We start from the raw sequence: 26,106 nt of genomic DNA, 5'->3' as shown, positions 1-26,106 counted from the left end.
AGTCAAGGTGGTTCATGCATTTCTACCCTCGCATATATCTCAATTTATTATATGCTTCACTTTAATTTAGAATTTATTATTTACTCAAATTTCCATTATTGATAATTCAAATTACTTACTTCCTAATATTTATAACGATTTTATGAAAAAGGAAAAATCCACAAGTTCTCAATTTAATCTAATTTAATTACCTACTTTATATTTTATCTAATTCTAAAGGTTTAATTGGAATAGGATTATCTCGGTGGTTCGGGAATATCCGTTTCCCAATTTAATCTGTTAACAATTTAATTCAAATACGTATATTTTCGCATTATGATTAATATTTAAATTATTAACTATTATAATATTTTAGAATATCTTAATCGAATTAATCTCATCTCAAAATCACAAACTTGAAAGGCTATAATTTTATATTAACTTCTCTTAATCTCATAAGTACTTAAATTAACCAAACTCGACTCACTAAAATTTTTGTTAACGATGTTTAAACTTATATTCTCGATCTTAAGAACTTCATTCCTAAAGAATACGATATTTAAGGACTCCGTATGCCATTAACTATTTATTATAAATTAAACCTTTGCGTAATCCATCCCCTGAATAAAATTTCTTTATCGAAGTTAATTTATTAGGATCTTGTATCTCCATCTCATTTCCTTAATCTCGATTATCACAATAACATCTGTTTCACCAAATCTATTTTCTTCAATGTGCAAAATTTTACTTTTACAAGCAAAAGAGATTTTCGAAATCTCACGGTTTTACTAATTCAACTCAAACATTTATTAATTATAATTTGAAATTTATATATATAATTTATCAAAACATTTGTTTCTTACAAAATGATGGTTTTAAATATCTTATAACCCACATGATGAAACGAATTATGCGGACCATCCGACGATAAGAGTAATTATGGTCTCGAACATAATTATTCAAGTCCTCGCATGGAAATCATAATACGTACAATATTGTGTCATGATTTAGAACCTAAGACAGCTTGGGTAGCGTTACAAATGATGAGATGATAAGGACATGATGGATACGCCCGCTGGTATATCATATATATATAAGTGCCCTTATCGGATTGTCATTCGAAGCGTTGCTTCGGTTATTGAAAGTTTTATGTTATGATATTTCCCTTAAAAGTATAAATTATTTTCAAAACGATAATATTTTGGTTTTCCTTAATTTCGGGACGAAATTCCCTAAAGTAGGGGAGACTGTAATATCTCAGATTTTTCGAAACTGTATTTGTTGCGTATAACCCGACCTGGAAATATTTTGGATCACTATTATTAATCAAAAATCAAATAATTATAAATATTTAAGTTTCTAATAATTCACTTGAAGCCCTTGTACTTTAAATAGTGTTTAAATCTTATTTATATTATCAAAAGTTCATAAAAATGCTCAAAGACCAAAATACAGGGACTACATGTGACAACGTGTGAAACTTATCCCCCATACCCTCCGGAGCGCCGTGCGATGGCAAGCCTACCTGCTGGCCGCGCAACGCGGTGGCCCCACCGCACCCAATCTTGGTTCGTCTTTGTAAGGCCCCGTCACCGGTAACCCTACTTTCGTGTTGGATTTACTCATAAACGCAGTTCTAAATATCAGAGTTAATTAAAACATTCGCGGAATTTAAAAACTTTCATAAAACATTTCATAACAAAACACGTCTTGTCTTAAAACATCATTTTGTCTTTCAAAATAAACGAAACATTAAACTTAAACGTCTTGAGTCTTTCGATGCCAGCCTCTTATTCAGTGCCACGTGTCTTCTCAAGCGAGCTGCCTCATCCTACTCACCTGCGTGCATACTAAAAGTCAGCTACGCTGAGTGAGTTCTAGTTAATCACATAATCATACAATACATTCTTACATTTCATACTTAACCTCTTAACTTTCTTTCATAGACACCTAAGTGCATATACTTTCATTCTTACCTTCGTACTTTCTTTACATACATAATCATACGTTTTAAAGAGCCTTTCGCCCTATAACCTCACAGATATTATAAGGGTCTGGTCCCTAACATCACAGATATTATAAGGGTCTGGTCCCTAGCATCACAGATATTATAAGGGTCTGGTCCCTAGCATCACAGATATTATAAGGGTCTGGTCCCTAGCATCACAGATATTATAAGGGTCTGGTCCCTAACATCACAGATATTATAAGGGTCTGGTCCCTAACATCACAGATATTATAAGGGTCTGGTCCCTAGTTCTCGAATATTAGTAGGGTTCGATTCCCTCTTCGTTACCATACAACCATACATCATACCTCAAGTATTATTAGGGCTCGGTACCCTTTTCGTAACCATACAACCATACAATCGTCTTTTCCTTCTTTTATTAACTTTATTACATTCATACACATAAACATACATATCATACTTACCTTATGCATAGCGTTACAACCTGACGGTACGTGCAATATCCGAAGATCGTTCACGTACCATCAAGCAATCATTCATACATATCACATATGGCATACACTTATCACTTAGGATAAATGTATTAACAACACATCGAGTATGCACACAGCCCCGAAAACATAACAAGGAATGGGGCTAGAAACTCACCTGAACACGGTTACGTTCACCGTTAATCGTAATCCCTTTCTTCAGTTGTGCACGGCTGACTGTATAACGAGTATACGTATCAATTAACTATCACTGCTCATATTGCATTTCTATCTTTATATGACCCACAACGAACGGGGGTCCGGGGGCAGCGCCCCTGGCAGCGGGGTCTAGGGGCGGCAGCCCCTAGCAGGGTCCAAGGGGCAGAGCCCCTGGCTTAACACATTTTTCATTAGGTTTTTAATTTATTTCCTAATCGAACTTGACTTTAAGCGAAGTTAAACCTTAGGCGAACTTAGCTTTAAGCGAAGTTAAACCTTAAGCGAACTTAGCTTTAGGCGAAGTTATCAGTTAGGTGAACTTGGCCGTAAGCGAAGTTATCAATTAGGCGAACTTGGCCTCAGGCGAAGTTACCAGTTAGGCGAACTTGGCCGTAATCGAAGTTATCAATTAGGCGAACTTGGCCTCAGGCGAAGTTACCAGTTAGGTGAACTTGGCCGTAAGCGAAGTTATCAATTAGGCGAACTTGGCCTCAGGCGAAGTTATCGCTTTGAAGGCGAAGTTGCCCAGTTCAGCCGCTGTTTGGTTTCTATCAAGCATTTTTGGCGATTTTAACACCCTTGTTATGGTTCGACATCACCCACTACGCTCCCCAACCGTTTTCGGTCGTATAAACACTATAAAGCTTGGATCTTTAAACTTCAAAAATCAAGAATCATACCTTTTTGTGCTTGTTTGGATCTCGTTTAACTTGTTTAATCACAACTAATCGCTCACTCTCTCTCGGATCACGCTTGTTCCTCTCCCTCGGCCGCCGGCGGTGTGTGTGGTGTGGGTGTGTTTTGGAGTGTTAGAGAATAAGATGGAATGAGTTATGTTTTAGGGTTTAGGGGATATTTATATCCCTTAAGCCCATGGACCTAAGGCCCATTCTCATTTAACCCATCTCAATTAATCTAAGTCCATGATCCGCTCCTTTCTCGATATTAAATAATCAATAACGCGAAATCACTAAACATGACTTTCTTTATTCAACCTTAAAATTTTAGGATGTTACAGTCTTCGTTCATTAACTCGTTTAAGATATAAAATCGTTTATTTTAGGCATATTAGAGAGAATTAAGGACCAGGTAATCATAATATAACTAAAATACAACTCTTAATTCGTTTTACCTTGTCCAAGATAAGATCTTTATGAATCTTTTGGTGATTCTTTCCTTAAAACGTATTTACTTGCTTAAACGGGCCAAAAAGCCCATAATTAGTTTGTTTTAGCTATTCCTATATAAACACATCATAATTCCCTGCTGTAAACTTTAACCTAACCCTAAAGAACATCCTCCAGCCGTCCCTTACCTCTGTTCATCCTCCAACCCTTCGGTTTTTGCATATTCATTAAAGATTCAAGACTTGTTCGTTGACTTTGCAAACTCAAGGATCTTTGACTTCCGTTTCTCATCAATCCTTTCACTTTCCGGGTAAGTTCTAAACTGTAAAATCGTTCATACATATTCCTTTTCAATTACCTTCAATCAATTTCGGTGTTTGAAGGGTGTTGACTGGTCAATTGCTTTAAAACCCGTTAAAGGACAAAATAGTCAATAAGTTTGACTTTGCGTTTTCTCATGCTTTTGGTCGGATTCAACGTTCGGTCCAGAAGACTTTTATTCTCGTAACTTGATTTTAAGCCTACTTCCCAAAACCCGACTTCCGACTCGCTGTTCGGATTCTGGTCAGTACCAGCTCGCTTAAACGTTTAATTCAACATAACTGGAGTTCTACTCACCCGTTTGGATTGATTCCAGCGGCGTTAAGTTCATTTTTATTTATAGTTTCATATCACAAAGTTTCAGGTTCTTATCATTTATCTCGTTTGACGCGTATTGGAGCTCTTATGTATCTTACTAACTGTACAAGACCTGACATTTCTTTTGCATTTAATTTGTTAGCAAGATTTAGTTCAGGCCCTAATAAAAGGCACTGGAACGGGATTAAACACATTTTTCGATACCTTCGAGGTACTGTTGATTTAGGCTTGTTTTATCCTAACGATTCAAAAGAAGGGTTAGTTGGTTATGCAGATGTAGGTTATTTGTCTGATCCACATAAAGCAAAATCTCAAACTGGATACGTATTTAAGAATGGAGGAACTGCGATTTCATGGCGTTCACAGAGGCAAACACTTGTTACAACATCTTCAAATCATGCTGAAGTTATTGCACTGCATGAAGCTTCAAGAGAATGTGTATGGTTAAGATCTATGTCACGACACATATTGACCTCTAGTGGACTAGAGAAAGATCGAAGTCCAACTCCTATCTATGAAGATAATGCAGCTTGTGTCTCGCAGATGAAGGATGGGTATATCAAAAGTGATAGAACAAAGCATATACCACCAAGATACTTTGAGTATACTCGGGACCTTATTAAAGACAATCAAGTTGAGATGAGATATGTCCAATCCAGCAACAACTCAGCTGACCTCTTCACAAAAGCACTTCCCACAGCAACATTCCGGGAGCACGTTCATGACATTGGCATGCGCCATGTACAGAGGATGTAACACCTTATATATTGCAACTTGAGGGGGAGCTACAAACTGCACTCTTTTTCCCTTAGCTAAGGTTTTTTACCATTAGGTTTTTCTTTAGCAAGGTTTTTAAAGAGGCAGTACTTCAAGACCCCAAAGTTTGCAAAGTGTCATCCAAGGGGGAGTGTTATGAATATCTATTTCACAATCAAGATTTACCCATCTAGATCTTACAAGCAAGTGGATGAGCACTTTGTCAAACTTATTGATAATGTACCATACTACATGACCATCAAATAGTTAATCATGTTTAGAATAAAGCTAATTTTTTGTTGTATAAATACTAGCTCAATGTAAAGGAGAAAATGCACCTCATACATACACATTATAAGTGATACATTTCACTACTTTATCTCTTTGCTAAATTTTCTAAAGTTATCAAGTTTTAGCACTAATCTTGTGTTAATTCTTGTTAAATCATAACAAAAAACATTTTTTTTCTTATTTAAAAAACGTTGTCTTACTTGTTTTTAAAAAATGTTTTTTTTCTATAATTGTTTTAATCTTTTTGGAGAGTGGTTTAATAAAAATAAAATTAAAAGATAGTTTACATTCTTTTAAAAAAAATCAAAGTATTTGTTTTTTTTTTAAAGAAAAGGGTTAAATAACATACAACTTGATAAACAAATTTAGCTCTTTTCTCAGGTAACATTAATCTCATGTGCCCGAATCTAACAAAAAAAATCAAATTGTTTTGAACACATTTTATAAGCAAAAATAAAAATAAACTAGCTAAAGAAAGTACACAAAACTTTTTAATACATGTAAAAAAAATAAACAAATTTTTAATAAGATTGTAAAATATTACTAGTTTGTCATCAATGTTGCATTAAATAGCCAACTATGGTTAAGAGATTTATGTAACGATGGTGAGTTGGTGTAACGACATATGTCGTCAATGATCTGACATAATGTGACTGCTTCGTTAGACAAAGTCAATCTCGAGTTAAACTCAACATGCTTGTGAACTGTTCACGAACTGAGCTCGAGCTTTAGCCATAGATTTTGTTAAGAAAAAACAAAAGTTAAGTGAGTATAGCATTCCGACTAATGATGATAAGATTTTAGTATTCAAGATTCATCCAAACACAAGATTCTAAGTTTTTGTTGATGAAATTTTATTGCAAAGAATGTACTTTGGAAACAGGAAACTTATGTTGCTATAAGGTAGTAGAGATAACACCTAATCAACGCTGTTATATTTTCATAGAATAGTCCCTTATTAGCTCTAGTTTAGTTATTTTCTTGTGTATCTTTGGCAATAAAAACCAACCACCGTATGTATGTCTACTATCTAGAAATACAGCATTTATTCAATTCCATTATATGGAGCTTGATTTGCTCGGACAAGCCACAATCGATTATTCATCCTCAAGCCCTAAATCTTTTTGAACGACCAACATATAAAGTCCGGCTACCCTGGATAATCCAATGGTAAAAGGTATCAACGATGTGATCAAATTAGTTGATTATGAAAGAGCAAATCATGCTTGGTCAATATGTTGGAATGATTCTCTACACAATTAGCTTGCATATAATTTATATTAATAGTATCCCTATATATTAGTCATTGTGTTGTATTTATATCTCTCATTGTAATTGCACAATTAGCGGTTTCATAATATATTCAAAACGTTAATAAAAGCACCCCATACGCCCACGATAGAAGACAACGCTATGTAGCCCAAGCCCACCATCACCTGTTACGGTCAAAAACCCATTGCCCAAAGGCTTACTGTTGTAAAATCTGGTTGGAATCGGATTCGAACTTTAGACAGTCTCGTGCCCAAATGATATTCTTACCTTAACAATGTGGGATAGGAGTGATAAAACAAACTGATTAAGCAAAGCAAAACCGATAAAACCAAACAGATTTAACAGACACAAACCAATAATTGACGATACTATTTTATTTTATTTGTAACACAAAAATCACTGGTTGGTTTCTTTTATGCCTCACTCCAAAACCAAACTGCATCGAACCAAACTATAAAATTAGACCGCACCAAACTTGTTTTGATGCTTATTATTGAATTTATATCCCAAATTTTATAATTTTAAGCAAACATTTCACGACTAAATTCATTAATAGGTGGGTAACAAAATTTTAGGAGTTCTAGGTTCAAATCCATTAGTTTAGCTCAATTTTTCAAAATCAAATATAAAAGCGAAAACTAGCCATAGTTTATCCAAACCATACTTAAATCAACAAACTTAAATCAACCATGTTTTCAAAATGAAAAACAAAACTTTGATTTTGGTTTAGTTACACCCCAAAACCAACCAAAAACGGTTCATACACATCCCGGTGTGGGATGAAAGCGTCCGCTTTATATCCATTTTTCCTAACAACGTTGTTATTTTTCATTTTAATGCGGGGCACATATTTGTTCCTAAGACCTCATGAGAAAGAAAAAAATTTGATTCTAAAAACATATGTAGGGAGATTGGTTAGTTTCTAGTTCTATATAAATTAAGCTCGAGCTCATTTTGTTGACAATTTTTCAAGCTCTAGCTCAACTTGAATTCAATTTGTCACTTCATTATTAAATATTTAATTACTTTATCATAAAATATTTTTATTTGGTAAAAACATATTTATTATACAAAATAAAACTATTATATTTATGTAATAAACTATTTGTTTAGATGAGCCTAATCAAACTCAGTATATAAAGCTCCGACTCAAGCTCATTGATTATATGAACTTTAACTTAGGCTGAGTCCGGCCTCATTTCGAGATTTTAGTGAGCCACTCTCAAGTAGCTCATGAGCGTCTTGTCTCGCTTACACTTCACACCCTCTCATGATTTAACTGCATTTCTAGATTTAAATAATACAATATATTTTGAAAGATGATTATTATGACTAAATAAAAAAAGTTGTTTTTTCACCAAAATCTCTATATCAACCAACTAATGGAATCTGAGGGACCGTGACCCAAAATTTAGACCCCACAAAAAGGGATCATACATTGCACAAATTATAATCCATTTATACTATCCATATTATAACTATTTGCATTTGGTTTATTGTTTTTAGAAATTTTGGTGTGTTTGTGCATCAATGGTCCGGTGAGTGACCCGACCTGTTTGTTTTTATTATCTTTTTTACCTATTATTTAGAGAATAATATGAGGATAGTAAGCCATACGAAGATATAAAATATAACCATTTGTCTTAATGTTCTTAATGTTGTTTTTTCCCATCAAGAGGACATGGATGCGTTTCAGTTGTATTGTTTTGTGTTCATAAAGTAATGCTTGCTTCTTTTTGTGTCATTATTTGTAACTTGTAAGTTATCTTTGTTTCTTTTCACTAGATGGCCAACTGATCATCTTGAACTGGGATTGGGGACTTGAATTTATGTGTGACTGTATGTATGTCTGTTTGTGTTTCTAAATATATTTGTATGATGTGTATATATATGTGGTATATCTGTGATTGTATTTATATGATGTGTATGAATATGAATCGCAATTATATATCATGTTACCGTTTCAAAGAACATATTAAAAAATATCTTGTTATTTGAAATTATATATGTGTTTACTTAACGATTTCTATATTTCCGCCCGTGTCGTACACGAGTAAATAACCTAGTTATTCATAAAACTTGTAAACTTCCTTCCAAATTCAAGCTTCCACAACGATTAATAGAGAAGTCGTAGTCAACTTGACTTTTCCTACTATTTTGGTTAATTCAATGTTTGCAGTTTAAAATTAAATAATATATAAATTCATTTCCACGTCATCGATCCGAGTGAATTACCATTGCTTTTCTTTGTTGATTAATTTCCACCGTTAGATTATAATTATAACTATTGTGTTTCTTTATCGGTTACTTTGCACCGTTAGATCAGTTATAACTCACTATATTATGTAACTAACAACTCCTCATCACAGCCAAACACCAATCTCCTAACCCCGTTCAGTCAAAACTCAGCCAATTGAAATGAGGAATTGATTTATTCTAAAATCAAGTCCGGCGGCCGTGGTGGTCGCGGTCACCGTGGCCGTATGTTGCCGGTTGAATATGAAAACGTACTAGGCGGTCGTGGTGGAGGTCGCCGTGGCCGCGGTGGCAATGAGCAGGTTGTGGTTGTGCCTGACGTAGGCCAGTGGCCATGGCCGTCGTGGTGGCAGACGCCGTGGCGGCCGGGATGTGCCTCAGGTAAATAGTATTGTGCTGGATGTTGTTGTTAAGTCTGAAGACTAGGGCTGTAAACGAACCGAACGAACACGAGCAATGCCTTGTTCATGTTCGCTCGTTAAGGAAAAAACATGTTTACAACATTTCACTAACACTTACCGAACCAAATTTTATGTTCGTGTTCGTTTATTAAGGAAATGAATGTGTTCACGAACGGTTCATGAACACAAATAAAATCAACAGAGCCTAGAGATTGAGACGACATGTTCATTAACGTGAATAATGAAATACTAAAACGAATCGAACATAGAGAAACAAGGGCATGTTTGTGTTCACTTATTTAACTATAAACGAATACAAACACTTAACCGAACAAATATTTATGTTCATTTTCATTTATTTAAAAAAATGAACATCTGTGTTTGTTTGTCTGTTTATAATCTAAACCAACATAACTGAACAAAGATAAACGAACATAGATGAACAAATGCAAATAAACACAAACGAACATCAATGAAAACACTTAAATGAGCACAAATTAAAAAATATAAAACCTTTAATTAGATGACTAATCTAGTTAATAATTAATACGTGTCTATTAATACATAAACGAGCATAAATAAACAGACATAATCGAACGTAAACGAACATAAACGAACACAAATTTTTTGTTCGTGTTCGTTCGTTTATTAAATAAACGAATTTCCCGCCGAACGGTTCACGAACAGTTCAACGAATGTTCAATTCATTTACAGGCCTACTGAAGACGAAACGAAGGATGATAATAAGAAGTCTGAAGAGGTTCTAAAGTCTAAAGAGATTTTGAATGGTGGTGAAGGTTCCCCCGGTGGTGAAGGTCCCGCCAACGGCGGTGGCAAAGTCTTGCCGGCGGTGCTGAAGGCTTTTCTGGAATTAGAGAGAAGGTTAAGGAGACATTTTCTGGACTGGGCCTGCATAAAGCCAGGGCCACGTTAGGAATGGTGACGGATGCTTGTCGAATTAGCCGGATTGTCAAAGGTTTTGGTGGAGCCGGAGATGTCGGTGCTATTGATGGCGGCGGCCAGGTTAAGGCGGTAGTTATGGATGAAACGGAGGTATTACAAACTAAGGGTAAAGAGTTTGTGCTGGGTGATGTTCCTGTTCTTGGAGATGGCAAAGTTGGTGGTGAGAAGGAAGCTCCGGGCGGTGAAGAAGGTAAAGGTGAAGGCGTGGAAAAAGGTGAAGATAATGATGGTTCGGTTGAAGATGAGGATGGTTCGGGTGGGAGCGGAGGTGATGAAGGCGGTGGAGATTATTTAGCTATTTTGAACATTTTGGGCTGATCAGGGTTGATTGGGGCCGTAATTGTGAATAATTGTTTGGCGTAGCTTGTTATCGGCACAGAGGATATTGGTAAAACGCACAGAGGTATATTGGTATAGGAGTATTTTGGTGTAGGTTTACTTTGTGGTTTTGAGTTTTGATTTTAATAGAGGTATATTGGTATAGAGGTATAATGATCACTGATCAGTTCTGATTATGTAGGATTAGTCCGTCGATAGATAATGAAGTGTCTTTTAGGGGTAATATTGGTGTTTAAAAAAGTGGTTAATGTTTGTTTATTTGCCTAGACTTTTTAAATTGACTGTTTGACTTTTTAAACTTCATAAACCAAATCATTTGTGAACCATATTTGAACCAACCAGGTATTGTAGCCACTCAATATGTGTTTTGTAGTTTATATTCATGCCAAAATTCTATTTCTTAAATTAAGACAATTGGTAAGGTGCAGTTCCACAAAAACATGACACTTTATTTGTGATGGATTTGTGACAGTTTCGACCAAAATGCAAACTTTGACAATTCTGAAAATGGTAATCAAAATTAAAGTATCATATTTACCTATTTCACTATGAACATAGTTAGGAAACATTTTTAACCGTTTTTTATAGTTTAACTTTTAATTAGTTTAAATTGAATATATTCCAAATTAAGTCTATTTTATTAATTTACTTTGTAAGATAAGAAAAGCAATCATAAAGTTCTTACAAAGCTATGAATCATGAAATAACGAAGTTCTTACAAAGTTATGAATCATGAATTAAGTTGGTAGGATTGCTTTTTTTATTTTTCTTTTTTTAATTAAAAATTTCCCATGAAATATATAAGAAAATAAAAGCATGTGATGAAGGTTTGCGGCAAAACCAAACCTGACCCATGCTATAATGTACAACCATTACCCTACCCCACCAAGTCAAACCGTTGATTGTTGTCCAATATGGTATTATTCAACTTTTTTCTTTCATACGTATTATTGATAATGTTCGTACACATTAATTAATGTAAGTTTAATTGTTTGTTTGTATTCTTATTATTTTATGGTTTATTGGATTTTAATAATCTATATTGACTGGTATTGGCCGATAATAATCCCTATTCATTTTATCACCGCTGGCGGTCCCAAATTTAAAAAAGTTGGCCCTCATTACCCCCCCCCCCCCCGGTTAAAAATGACTTAACGGCATTATACTTTTTTCCGAATTTCAAACTAATGTTTTAGAGCTTTTGATCGGAAGGAGGATACGAGTAGATTGATGAAAAATTTAGCTCGAAACGATGATTCAAACGACTTGATTTTTGTTAATTGTAAGTTCCAACAACCGAATTGAAGCATTGTTTCGTCATTTGGAGCACCGTTTCGAACGAAGAGTTACATCAATCGACTCGTATCCTCCTTCGGATCAAAAACCCTAAAACATTAGTTTGAAATTCGGAAAAAAGTATAACGCCATTAAGTCATTTTTAACGGGGGACCATTGGGGGCCAACTTTTTTAAATTTGGGACCGCCAGCGGTGATAAATAAATAGGGATTATTATCGGCCAATACCTGTCAATAGGGATTATTAAAATCCAATAAACCTTGTTTTATAAGCAACACAATGGAGCAAATACATAACAATGTTTAATTAGTTGGATGCTTTTAAGAATGATTGTATTCTCAAGGTTCGTATATTGAAGTTATGGCGTTTAAAGGGTGTTAACAAACCCGGTGAAGATTAGTCCATAGAAACGATTTTGCAAGACGATATGGTAATTTCATATTTACAAAGATATATAATTTAATTTTACATTCAAAATCATATACTACTTAGACATTGAAATAATTATTTTTCACATTTTATTTATACATTTTTTTTTTGTTACATTCATTTATAACAGGGTAACCGAATCCAAGATTATGTCATGAGACTTGTATTTCAAAGAATGATGTTTATCTTGGTGAGAACAAAGCATTAGTTGTTAAGAAGGTGTCACTTGGAGCAAAACAAAACAAAACAAAACAAATTGTTTGAAACTTATTTTAAATGACCCGTTGTTGCTCTTCCATTTGCCCTGTTTATATGAGAATTTTCTTACAGTTGATAACATTATTCGGCCCAAATATATAGCACATTAGCCCTAAATCCAGTTCTTATTATAATTTTATAAAACGCCTATTTACTTTCCCGCATAAATAACGTTATGATGCTTTGTAATGACTACCGACGTGATAAGTTTTTTTCTTCTTCTTTACAATATAATTTAATATGTTAAATAGTTTATTTCTACATTATAAGTTAAGTCATATTTATTACAAAACTAGGTTATTGACTCGTGTACAACACTGGTAGAAATATAAAAATTGTCAAATAAAGACATATATAATTTAAGATGAGAAAGTTTTGCTTATAGTTTTAGTGGGAGGATTATATGATATAATTACAATTCATATTAGTATGTAAACAAAGTAAATTAAAAGGAAAAGTTACAAAAAAAGTATAACATTTGACTTATCAATTAAATTTAAAAATATGAAAAGTTACATCCAATAAGTAAAAATTACAGAAACTTTGGTATTCATCATATTTTTATATTATTACATCCATAATTTATGCATATCAAAAATAAGTTAAACCAAATTCAAATTTTGAATATATATGATTAAAGTAAAGAAATGTATCACAACATAATACTTTTTTATTATATATTTAAATTGTATTAGTTTTAAAAATTACAACATTTACATATTAATAAATTTTGAAAACATGATAAAACTTATAAAAGAAAAAATTTAACAATATTTGACTATTAAAAAAAATGAAAACTTACGTTCATTTAGGAAAAATTAGGGAAACTTTGCTGTTCACAGTATTTTATGGCCATACATCTCTATTTGATGCATTTAAGCATATAAAATATAAGTTAAAAGGAAAATAAATTTAAAATTTAAATACATGAGTAAAGTCAAGGACATGATTGTAAATATCTTCAAACAAACATTACATATTGAAATAGTATTAGTTTTAATAACAATTACATATTTATAAATGTTATGTTTTTATAGCTGTTTTCTTTTTGTATGCATTTACATTGCATTTTTAAATCAAACGTTACATATAATTGCCTAAATATATAATTTTATGTAATTTTAATTAATGATTTTGCTTAATAAATTATCCCACTAAAATCTTGTAACAACGTATCCTTAAAGTACTCAATTTTAAAATTGAATGTGCTTTGTTTCCTTAATTAATTATCATCATATTCAGTTTTTTATAAAATTGAAAATAATTTTAAATTTATATACATAAATGGTTTCTTAAGAATGATACATTAAAAAGTTGTATCTTAAGATTTGTTATTTCTTTTCATTATAATACTTATTGTTATGAATATTAAGCTATTGTTTATTATGTTTTGTGGGATAACAATCCGTGAACCGGATCTTAAAACATCTTAGTTTTGTTTTCATAAATTTGGTTAGTTTAGGGCCATTTTTTTTTTCATTCTTAATAATTCGTAAGATGTTTCTTATTTTCTGATATCTCTTAATGTCATACAAATAGCTGTTATTCTATTCAATTAACAATATGTTTGAAGACTTCTATTTTAAGTTTCCATTCGAGTGTGTTGTATTTTGTTAGACATTTTATTCATCTTTCATGTATTGGTTTGATTGTGTTGTTGGATATTGATATATCGTATGAATTATGATTTTATTGGTTTTTTTTAATTATAACAAACAACCTTTATTGTTTTATGGCATTCTAAGTTTATCATATACTTTTTTATATTATAAACTTATATGCCACTAACTTGATGTTTCACAACTTATTTTTACCACACAAATGTATTGAAAACTTTTTTTAACACACAAACCTACTGAAAACATTCTTTTATATCACATGTGTTTCGTAGTCTAACGCCTTCAGATAAGAAACTTCTGTTTAAGTTAAAGAGAAAACAGTTTCATTTCCAATTTATTTTGCAATGACCATTAACAGAAGTCAAGAATAGTCTCTGGCAAGAGTCGGAATATATTTGAGAGACCCGTTTTTATACATGGTTAATTATAATTTATATGTGGCTTTATCAAGAGTGAATAGTAGAGACGGTGTTAAAATGTTTATTTTTGATAATCAAGGTAATGCTACAAGCAAGACAACAAGCATGGTTTACAAGGAAATATTTAGTAGTTTTGAATGTTGTAATTTCAAGTTTTAAATTATGTTTCTAAGCATTGTTCTTTGTATCTTTTTTTTGTAACGTAATGTATTTTTTTCCGTAAGAATATGAAGTACAATTAAGTGTCATATTGCGGCCCAAAATAACAAATTCAAAAATATGTTGTTGTTTGAAATTGTGTATTTATTGGATGATTTATATTTTTCCACCCGTGACGTCCACGGGTCAATAACCTAGTTGATTATTAAAGAGGAAATCATGCTTGGTCAATATGTTGGAATGATTGTCTCTATACAAGTGGCTTGCATATAATTTGTATTTAATAGTATCCCTAAATATTAGTCATTTTATTGTATTTATCTCTCTCATTGTAATTGAACAATTAGTGGTTTCATAATATATCCAAAACGTTAATAAAAGCCACCCCATACGCCCACGATAGTAGACGCCCAAGCCCACCATCTCCTGTTACGGTTAAACCTGTCGCCCAAAGGCTTAGGATCCGTTTGGTATGAGGTAATGGAATGAAATGGACGTGGTAATGTGTAACATTCGATACTTTTCAAACCCGAAAACCTGACCCATTTCAAATTTGTGGTTTTTGTTTATAAATATATATAAATATATATATTGTTAATATTCTCAAGTTTCACTTCATGTGGCATTCGTCATTTTTGAGTTTGTATTGTATTCGTTAAACCGACCCGGTTTGTCATTTTAATGTACTCTTGTTCGTCGTTTATCATACGTTCATTTTCTATTCGTATTGAATTCCGAGGATTTACGGTTATCATTTGTCGCTTTCAATTCATTTTGCGCAATTAATGAAAGTTAACGTTTTAAAGTTAAAACAATTTTAATATAAAAATATCCAAGTTATATAAATTCTATTTCATATAAATCGCACCTCAAAGCTCAAGGACTAAAGAGTAAATATATTTTGAAAACTGATCCATTTTATTAGTCTAGGTGATCCATTTAGTTTTAAATACAATCATATGTTACATATTTCGTATGTAATAGCTTTTCCTAAACTTATTTAAATATATTAACCATTACTATATATATATATATATATATATATATATATATATATATATATATATAAACAAAATTTATAACACTCATTATTTTCTTTATTCAAATGTCGCATAGATAACATTACTTATGCATAACCAAAGTATATTTTTTTATTATTTAATTATGTCATATTTTTTTACTTAGTTTTAAAAGATGAAGAAAAATACATTCCTACTACATTTAAATCTTGGTCAGAATTCTTATGATGATAATAAATGTGTTTGAATATAAATTGTATGTTACAATTTAATTTTTATGACCAATTATAAGCTTTCAATGACATTAATGACCCATTAAGTATTTTGACAAATTTAATACAATTGAAACAACTCTAGCTCACTTCACTTATAAATAGAGCTTCATTCCTTTCCATTTCCTCACAACTCAATTTACAAAAGATTCTTGTTATTTTCTCATTTTGGTGATTTTCACCTACTTTGATTTATGAAGTCAAACTGTGAAGTTCAAGACTTCTTCTTTTATTATTTAAGTTCTTGTTCCGGGTATGTTTTTAGTTTCTGCTTGTTCGGGTCGTTTAGAACTTAATGTTATATTATTTATTTAACATTAGCGTTAGCTCATCAAAAACGATATTGACTCGTTTATGTATTTATTCGGTTCGGTTTAGTTATTTTATTTATCCAACATCTAAAACTAATTCTTTTCATCTCACTCTCTAAAATATAATACTTTTTACCATGTCGGAAACGAACCCAACCTAAAGTTGCGTTCGGGTCCGACCGGAAATGAACCGAATTCTTTTAAGTCACCTTTATTATTAAATAAACCAAATAAATTATTAAAAATTATTTTAAATCATATAAAATCAAATATAGAATTATATTTATCATTTTCATCGGAAAAAAAACAATCTTTAAAAAACCCGTCGAGTCTCGTTTAAATTCGTTAAACATGTATTTCGTTCGTAAAACTTTAAAATCCGTTAACACTTTCGTTTTCAAGATAAATATACCGTTAACACCAAAATCCCGTAAGCGTTATAATATTAAAATTTAGTATTAACCTTGCAATTTAAATAATATTAAGATATTAATAAATCTTTAACCGTTATTATAAATTCTCATTAATAAATTTATAGTTAATATAGCATTTAAATAATATTATAGTATAATTCCTTTTCGTTAACCATAATCGGTTTGTTAGTTTATATTTCGTTAAACTTTATTTCGTTAACTTAAAAATTCGTTATTTTTTTAATTCATTAACTTTAATTAAATAACTTAGTTATAATTGTTCGATATAAATTCTCATTTAAAATCCGTACAACGCAATATCGTAACTCTCACGTTAGTGTTAAAAGTATAATATTAAAATAATCCACGCATTAAGATAATAAAATATATAACGCGACATCTTTAAAGCTAAATAAGTAACCCGTATAATCCTGTCAGTTAATCCTTAAATATTTATTTTATTTATAGTTCAAGAAGTTCAAAAGTTTCGAGTTCTTTAACGCACTTCTGGTTGCTTCGGTTTGTTATCATGCTTTTGGTTTAATTGCAATGTTTATCTTCACTTTCGAGGTGAGCTTCTCACAACCCCTTTTTCACGTTTTCATATTTTAGGGTAACATGTATCTTATTACAAATTCAAAGTATTACTATTTCGCTTACAAACTACAATTCACTATATGGACTTGTGTGCTACTTGATTACTTGCTCGAATTTACTTGCACGTTGGGAAGCCTCATTAAGTATGATCATACGCTTCTCTTTGCACTCCAGTCCATTTGTACCGAGTGGAAAAGGGTCTCATTATCCAAGTACGTTGGTGGTTACCAATTGGAAAGGACCTTACTTGCGCGAATACCCAAGTACGTTGGTTGATACCAACTGGAAAGGGCTTTACTTGCTCGTTTATCACTTGTCCATGAATTGTATGATTTTTATGTATGTATATAAAACTGTGGGAACTCACCAGCTATGTTCATAGCTGACTTTATTTTTTACATATGTTACAGGTATAAAGATACGAGGATGAAAGTTAGAAGACACATAGCATGCCTACAGGATATTCAAAGAACAACTTATCATTTATTTATTGATTGTTTAAATTTGTATTATTTGATAAATTTGTGTTACATGATGATTCAAATGAAATAATGTTATTATGGTTACCTAATAGTGTCACGTGTGTTTGAGCAATCTATACGTCACACTCAGGCGTTCCGCTTTAGCCGGGGTGTTACATAATGGAATGGATAAAGGAATGGAATGGGTTATTACCATTCCAATGAGATGTTTGGTTAATACATGGGGATGCAATGAATGATTACTTCGCGTTGTTTGGTAGGTAGGAAAAAATAAAACTAAAATGGTAGTGATGGTTGTTGGTGGTGGCGGGTGGTGGTGGGCAACAGGAGATAATGGTGGTTGGAGGTGGGTGGTGGTGGTGTTGGGGGTGGGTGGTGGCGGTAACAGTAAGGTGGCAGGCGGTGGTGACAGTGGCGGTGGTGGGCAATGGTAACGATGGGCGATGGGTGGTGATGAGGGGCAGGAGCAATGGTTAATGGTGGCGGCAGGCGGGTGGCGGTGGTGGGCGGCTAGCATTGATGGCAGTGGGTGGTAGCGGTAACAACGACGGTGGACGACAATGGTGGTGGTTGGTGGTGGAGGTGGTGGGTGGTGGGAGGGTAGTGGAGGTTATGTAGGATGAAAGAGGGAATGGAATGAAAAAAACACATGGGATATGGATGGAATGAAATTGGGGTATTTTAGAGGGAATGGAATGAACTAGGTAATGGGTCATTCCATTCCTTTGATCAACCAAACACACTTTTTTCCATTCCCTTATAATGAGTCATTCCATTCCGCCCTTCATTCCTGCATACCAAACACTACCTTACTGTTGTAAAATCCGGTTGGAATCGGATTCGAACTTTAGACCTTGTAGTCTCCTATCCAAATGATATCCTTACCTTAACAATGACAATATGGGATAGGAGTGATAAAACAAGCAGATTAAGCAAAGCAAAACCGATAAAACGATAAAACCAAACCGAGTTAACTGACACAAGCCAATAATTGACGATACTATTTTATTTTCTTTGTAACACGAAAATCACTGGTTGGTTTCTTTTATGCCTCACTCCAAAACCAAACTGCATTGAACCAAACTATAAAACTAGACAGCACCAAACTTGTTTTGATGCTTATATTGAATTTATATCCCAAATTTATTGTTTTGAGCAAACATTTCACAACTAAATTCGTTAATAGGGGGGTAACAAAAATTTTAAGAGTTTTAGGTTCAAATCCATTAGTTTAGCTCAATTTTTCAAAATCAAATATAAAAGCGAAAACTAGCCATAGTTTGTCCAAACCATACAACAATCAACAAACTTAAATCAACCAAGTTTTCAAAACGAAAAACAAAAACTTTGATTTTGGTTTAGTTACACCCCAAAACGGTTCATACACATCCCGGTGTGGGATGAAAGCGTCTGCTTTATATCCATTTTTCCTAACAACGTTGTTACTTTTCATTTTAATGCAGGGCACATATTTGTTCCTAAGACCTCATGAGAAAGAAAAAAATTGATTGTGAAAACATGTTTAGGGAGGTTGGTTAGTTTCTAGTTTTATATAAATTAAGCTCGAGCTCATTTTGTTGACAATTTTTCAAGCTTAAGCTTAACTTGGATTCAATTTGTCACTTCATTATTAAATATTTAATTACTTTATCATAAAATAATTATTTTGTAAAAACATATTTATTATACAAAATAAAACCATTATATTTATGTAATAAAATGTATGTTTGGATGAGCCTAGTCAAACTCAGTATATGAAGCTCGGACTCAAGCTCATTGATTATATGAACTTTGACTTAGGCTGGTGTCTGACCTCATTTCGAGATTTTAGCGAGCTACTCTCAAGTAGCTCATGACTCATGAGCGTCTTGTCTCGCTTACATTTCACACCCTCTCATGATTTAACAGCATTTCTAGATTTAAATAATACAATATATTTTGAAAGATGATTATTATAACTAATTAAAAAAAGTTGTTTTTTCACCAAAATCTCTATATCAACCAACTAATGGAATCCGAGAGACTGAGACCTAAAATTTAAACCCCACGAAAAGGGATCATACATTACACAAATTATAATCCATTTATACTATCCATATTCATGCTCATCCTTATCCATAAAAACAAATCTTAACTCATACCACCCATTCAATTCACTTGTTGCTGGGGTGCTCCATAGCCTCCATATGCTGCACTTGCACCATACATGTTTGGTGGTTGCATAGCTGCCATAGCATACCCATATCCACCATAGAATTGACCTCCATAGTATGGAGCTGGCCATTGGTTCCCAATATCATGTCTCAACTACAAATTTCATATACCGGATTAAATACATACTTGTATCAACTTTAAAATATAACGAACCTCTAAATGAAACTAAAATTAAATGTGCGCTCATTTACTAAATACCTGCTTATTTGCTAGGTTTCGACCCCATGAAAGTCGCACGCTTTGTTTCCCTATTGTTGTCCCGAGCAGCTTTTGCAATGCCTCTTCAGCGTTAGCTCTATCGACACATGTTACACAAGACATAATATAAACGCACTTATTATTTATTTTTTTTATAAGAAAAAAATATTGAAAATCGTAACAAAAAGAAATCTAACCTATTAGCAAATTGTACAAATCCGCACCCTTTACCGACGGGTATTTTTACCGAAAGAATTTCACCATATTGGATAAATGGCTGCTTAAGATCTTCATCACTAACACTAGAATCAAGCCCACCAACAAAAATCTAAAACCAATAACAGGTAGAAAAACAACATTATAAGTTATTTATCTATAAACCGAAACAACAAATGAAATAGCTTGTGCACTGACTGTTGTATTATTTGAATCCCCATCAGACTGGTAAGTTTTAAGGTTTTTTAGGGGTTGCGGGACCGATACGCATGGGTCTACTTGAACAATAAGCTCCATTCATTTCACTCATGGCTTGAGTTCTTTCGTTATCATCTCCAAACCTTACAAAACCATAGCCTTTAGACCGGCCCGTGCTAATATCTATGACAACTTTAGCAGCTTTAACAGATGGATACTTGTCAGCAAAAGTTTCATGCAATAAAGTGTCGGTTACATCTGCGGCTAAATCTCCAACAAATATGGAAAGATCGTACGCATTGTTGTTTGACCGTTTGTCTCCCGTGCTAAATGTAGCCCAGTTCAAACGAAATAGTTGGTCTGTATTTGGCATAATAACTGAGCCATAGGTTTGCAACACCTTTTCTGCCGCGGAGTGTGAGTTAAATTCAACAAAACCATATCCCTCTGGGAAACCGGTATGTTTGTTTCGAATAACCTTAATTGAGGCAACCTGTGATATACAAGGACAAAATACAGGCTTTAGATAAGGGAAAATCACGAATATAGATATTTTGACCTTTTTTTTCTTTTTTGAAAATAGACATTGACTTTTAGCCAACTCAAAAATAAACATATTCAAAACCAATTAATCACGTAACGTCAAATGAACACAGCCAACTAATTAAGGAGACTAGTTTTCATGCGGCACAAAAAACCTTGTAAGTACTACAGGTCCAATAAAACAATCAATCAAATTAATACATGCGCAAAAATTTTAGCCATCAGCTAAAATATAGCTAGCTTTTACACATGTGTTGATTGATTGGCTGTTTTCTTGGTCCCGTGATACTTTACAAGGTTTATTGTGCCAGCTAAAACTAGTCTCCTTAGGTCAGCAGTGCTTATTTGAGTCTTTGACGTTGCCTAACTGGTTGGTTTTAAATATGTATATTTTTCAAGCAATAAAAGATGGGCCAGACACCTAGTTTGATAATTTCCAAAAAGATAACCTAATCACTATAAATGTTATAAACCTACTTAAAATACGTCAAATTTCAAACTTTTATTTTATTTTAAGTAATGTGTATCAATATACTGATCTAGATGCATAACCATTTAATTTTCTATTTATGTCATTTTTGGATGGATATTGACAATAAAGGATTTGAGTACTTGAGACTCAAAGCCTTATGCAAGGTTGTTAGGGATGGCAAAAATCCCCGAATCCGACGGGGAAACCCGAAAACCGGCTTATTTCGGGTCGGGTCGGGTTTTGTTTTTTTCGGTTTCGGGTCGGGTTTCGGAGATTGTTTCGGGGATTGTTTCGGGTTCGGGTTCAGGTTCGGGTTCAGGTACCCCCGCCCCGACCCGCCCCGATATAATATATAAATATAAATATAAATAATATATATATATATATATATATTAAAAACCTAAACCTACTGTAGGTTTACAATCTCAAATCTCAATCTGCTTAATCGCGTCTTTCATCCAGAGTTCCAGACTACCACCGTCCACCGCAGCCACACAATCGCCGTCTGCAGACTGCACCACCATCACCTAACAAGGAAAGCCTAACAAGGAAGGAAAGTGACTGATTAGGTTACCTACATCCAGACCCCGCCACCGCCAGTCCGCCCCCGATTCACTCAATCGCCGTCTGCACCACCATCACCATCCACTCAATCGCCGTCTGCACCACCGGACCACCCTCCTCCTCCTCGTTCTCATCCTACCACCTGTAAGATCCCTAATTCTCTTATTATTATTATTATTATAATAAAAGTGCTTCGGGTCAAACTAAACCCAACACATAGAAAATATAATCACTTGTGAACACTGCAAATTCATAAGCAGCTATAGAATTTGGTTAAATCTGTTTTGTGAGTAACCAAAACATAACCGAAAAAGTCAGTTAAGGTGTCGATCTTCTTTGTTCGGTTTTGTGTTCAAATATACTTGACAAACAATACAATGAATCCAGTATTATAAATTTATAATTACAACTGACCCCATCACTAATTTTCACTATAAAAGGTCAAAGTCAAAGAACATACTTTTCAAGTCTTGATCCTATAACGCACAAGTTAAGTTGCCACAAAATGTTAACCCAAGTGTCAGGGACACCAGGCAGGCACCAATGCATGCAGTCCTGACCCCAAACCACCACAGCATCCTTGGAAAAATTAAATGCATTTGCAAAAAACAGTTTGCTACCTTATCGAGTACGTTTCGAGGGCTCCCGCTTACAATTACAACCGTTGATCTTGGATCATCACAAAGCTTCTTTAAAGCCTCTTCTAGCTCAGGATGCAGATTAAGTTCCATTTCTTTGAACTGGTCACCTCTTCCATCAGCATTCATTGGTTTAGTCAATGTTGCATTGAACCCCTGTAAAACAATATTACCCATTTACCCCTTATTTAAACTCACTGCCTTTTTTTCACAGAAATGTCAGTTTAGGTAATAATCGGAATTTGGCATAACATTTTATATTATGTAATATCAAATAATCACAAAAATGTCATTCTAGGTAATTAGTCAGCATACCAATATGATCAGGCGATTCTTGGAACACCGATAGCGGTCAACAGCATGTTCGGTTTGAAGCTGAGGTGGAATCTGCTTTGTTCTCAGTTGAGCCTCCACAACTGTATCATTAAGTTCGCTATACGAAATAAAACTATTAATAAAAACCAAAAAATACAAAATAAGAAAAAAAAAAACACTAACCTAACAAAAGTTCCAGCCCATTAATTTATAGGTGGTGGTTCTAGTTCATCTTTATTCAGTTCGGGGTTGTCAGAGTGTTCTTCTGGTGGATTCCAAAAATTCCTATCTGACATTAAATCCAAAGCTAAGGTGAATGATGACTTGAATGATATGGCAGAGTTAGATAACTACTTGAAAGAAAATCTTTTGCCTGATGAAGTAGAACTGGATTTGTTGCTTTGGTGGAAGACAAATGGAGGTAAGTATCCGACACTTCAAAGGATGGCAAAAGATGTATTGGCAATTCCAGTTTCCACCGTTGCCTCTGAATCTGCGTTCAGCACAAGTGGAAGATTAATAAGTCCTCACCGAAGTCGACTTCACCCAAAAACTTTGGAGGCTTTAATGTGTGCTCAAAGTTGGTTGTTGAATGAGATTCGAGGTAACGCTATATTGAATATTACATTATTACTCATGTTATTTATCTTCATAATCATGAATATATGTTTATGTTATTACTATTAAATATAGAAACTTGTTCGGAAGAGACCGAGGCATATTGCCGCACCATTGAATATGAAATGGATGTGGAAGAGGTAATAATATTTATAAAATTTACTATTTTTGTAACATAGCTTTTATTCTTTTAACTTGGTTGATTTATTGATAAATATTCTTAATGTAGGTAGGTACTAAAGAAAGTGGCACGACGACTTTGGATGATTTGGTTTGATTTGGTATTTAGATTTGGTCGCAAGTTTGTAGTTTGTGTATTTGGCATGATTTTTCGGCCATGTAGACTTGGTTTTATTTCCTTTGTAACACATTGTTTCAGCTTTCATGTGTGTGATGCAGAAGTTTATTTCGATAAATGTTCAGTTATGTGATGAACCAATTTCGGGTCGGATCGGTTTCGGGTTTTCGGGTTCGGGGACGGGGCGGGTCGGATCGGTTTCGGGTTTTCGGGTTCGGGGACGGGGCGGGTCGGGGGGGTACAAAAAACCAAACGGGGAATCCCCGAATTAAACCCGACGGGTAATGGGGCGGGTACGGGGATGGTTTTTGGTTTCGGGTTCGGGTTAAGCAAAACCCGCCCCAAACCCGCCCCGTTGCCATTCCTAAAGGTTGTTAGTTTGAACCCTGAGCCCACCTGGGTTTTCGTCCCACCGTGTGTTACGCTAGAGAGTTATGCTCTTGTATTGGCACAACGACCGTCAAATGGCAGTTATGGTTTCCCGAGGAAACACTCAAGCCAAACTCTAAAGCTAGCGTCGGCCGGTTAAGACATACTGGCAATAGTGAGGCATCAAGGCTCTCCAAAATTAGAGAATGCGGTAGCCTAAATACAAAAAAGCCACAGTGCTTAAAAAAAATAAAAAATTGCATAACCCTTCAGCATGAACCCAAATTAAAAGCCTGTTCAATAATCAGCCATAGTAATTAATATCAAAAATTAATAATTGCATACAAGGGTTACTATTAGTTTGTAATAATCCAAGTAAAAATAAAAAAAATAATAATAACCTCGCCCGTAGAAGCAAAACAATTACGAAGGTAATCTTCGTCCATCCAATTATGAAAGTCACCGACCCATATCGCTTTATTCTCTCCTCCACCGGGCCCGGGTTGACCCACCGGATGCGGCTGCCGGTTAAAGTTATACGGCATGTAGTGTGGCGGCGCCATCATTGGGTACTGCATCGCCACCCATTGCTGCGGCGGCGGCTGCTTTTGTTGCTGCTGGTCGGAGTCGCACGCGCCGCCGTTAATCGGTTGCATCTTCTCCACAGAAACAAGACGCAGACTTTTATGCAAATGTATATACTACGGTTTGTACGTATAGATAGTTGGATACAGAGATAGGGGATACATGGGATTGAGCTAGTGAAGTTGGGGTCGTTGGATTAAATGGTGGTCGTGTGATCTTGACCGTTGAATTTACATGGGTTGTGTACTTGCGTTCTATGAACCGGTCTACACAGATATTTCTGAAACAAGTTGTGTTTGTTTATTGTTAAAAAAATTAAATTGGATTCTATTTTGTTTATTATTATTATTATTATTAATTACCATTTTAAGGTTTGGGGAATCCGAACAGGAGTTGGGAAAGCTGCAAAATCAGGCAACACGTGGGTTTCAGTGACCGGCTTTTAACATGCCGACCACCATTTAAAGAAAGATTTAATATAAATTAATTGAATGAGTTAATTAAATCAAAAGGGGGGGATAGACTATAGAGTACTTTTCAATGGGATAGAGATAAGAAGCATGAGTTTAATGGAGGCCTAAGTTAATACTTTGGGTTGATATGAGTGGTTTGATAAGGGAAGATTTTTTGTGATTTTCAAATCACCTGAAAGCGTCTGGGTTTTATCGTCAGTGGGTCTTCGGGCTGATAGGATTTTCCCGAAACTGAAGATAACTTGAATGCGCTTAAAAGCTCTGTATGACTGGATTGGGTCAAATGGCGGTGGCCTTTTACCATTAAGTCACCCTTACGGAGAGCTAAGCATTCTATGTTTGTTAGTCTTTTTGGTTAAAAAAAAAAAAGGTTGGGATGGAAAAATAATGAGAAAAAAGAAAAGCTTCTAGTGTGTTTTCTTTGTGTTGTATGATGTCTAGGTTGCAGC

At 34.1% G+C, this 26,106-nt stretch overlaps 1 pseudogene across 1 annotated transcript; it reads right to left on the bottom strand.

Moving 5' to 3' along the window:
- Nucleotides 1-20,017: 20,017 nt before the first annotated feature.
- Nucleotides 20,018-25,252, bottom strand: LOC143570995 (polyadenylate-binding protein RBP47C'-like; annotated as a pseudogene). Its single transcript, XR_013142033.1, has 5 exons — nucleotides 25,001-25,252; nucleotides 20,783-21,275; nucleotides 20,566-20,696; nucleotides 20,369-20,465; nucleotides 20,018-20,263 (listed from the first exon to the last, which is right to left on the bottom strand). The product of XR_013142033.1 is annotated as a polyadenylate-binding protein RBP47C'-like (transcript).
- Between the last annotated feature and the right edge of the window lie 854 nt (nucleotides 25,253-26,106).

Source organism: Bidens hawaiensis, unplaced genomic scaffold, assembly GCF_021521415.1.
Source record: "Bidens hawaiensis isolate Kalapana, Puna unplaced genomic scaffold, B.hawaiensis_p1.1 tig00025180_1, whole genome shotgun sequence".
In the NCBI taxonomy this organism is placed as follows: domain Eukaryota; kingdom Viridiplantae; phylum Streptophyta; class Magnoliopsida; order Asterales; family Asteraceae; genus Bidens; species Bidens hawaiensis.
This window is presented reverse-complemented; position numbering and strand designations above follow the sequence as displayed.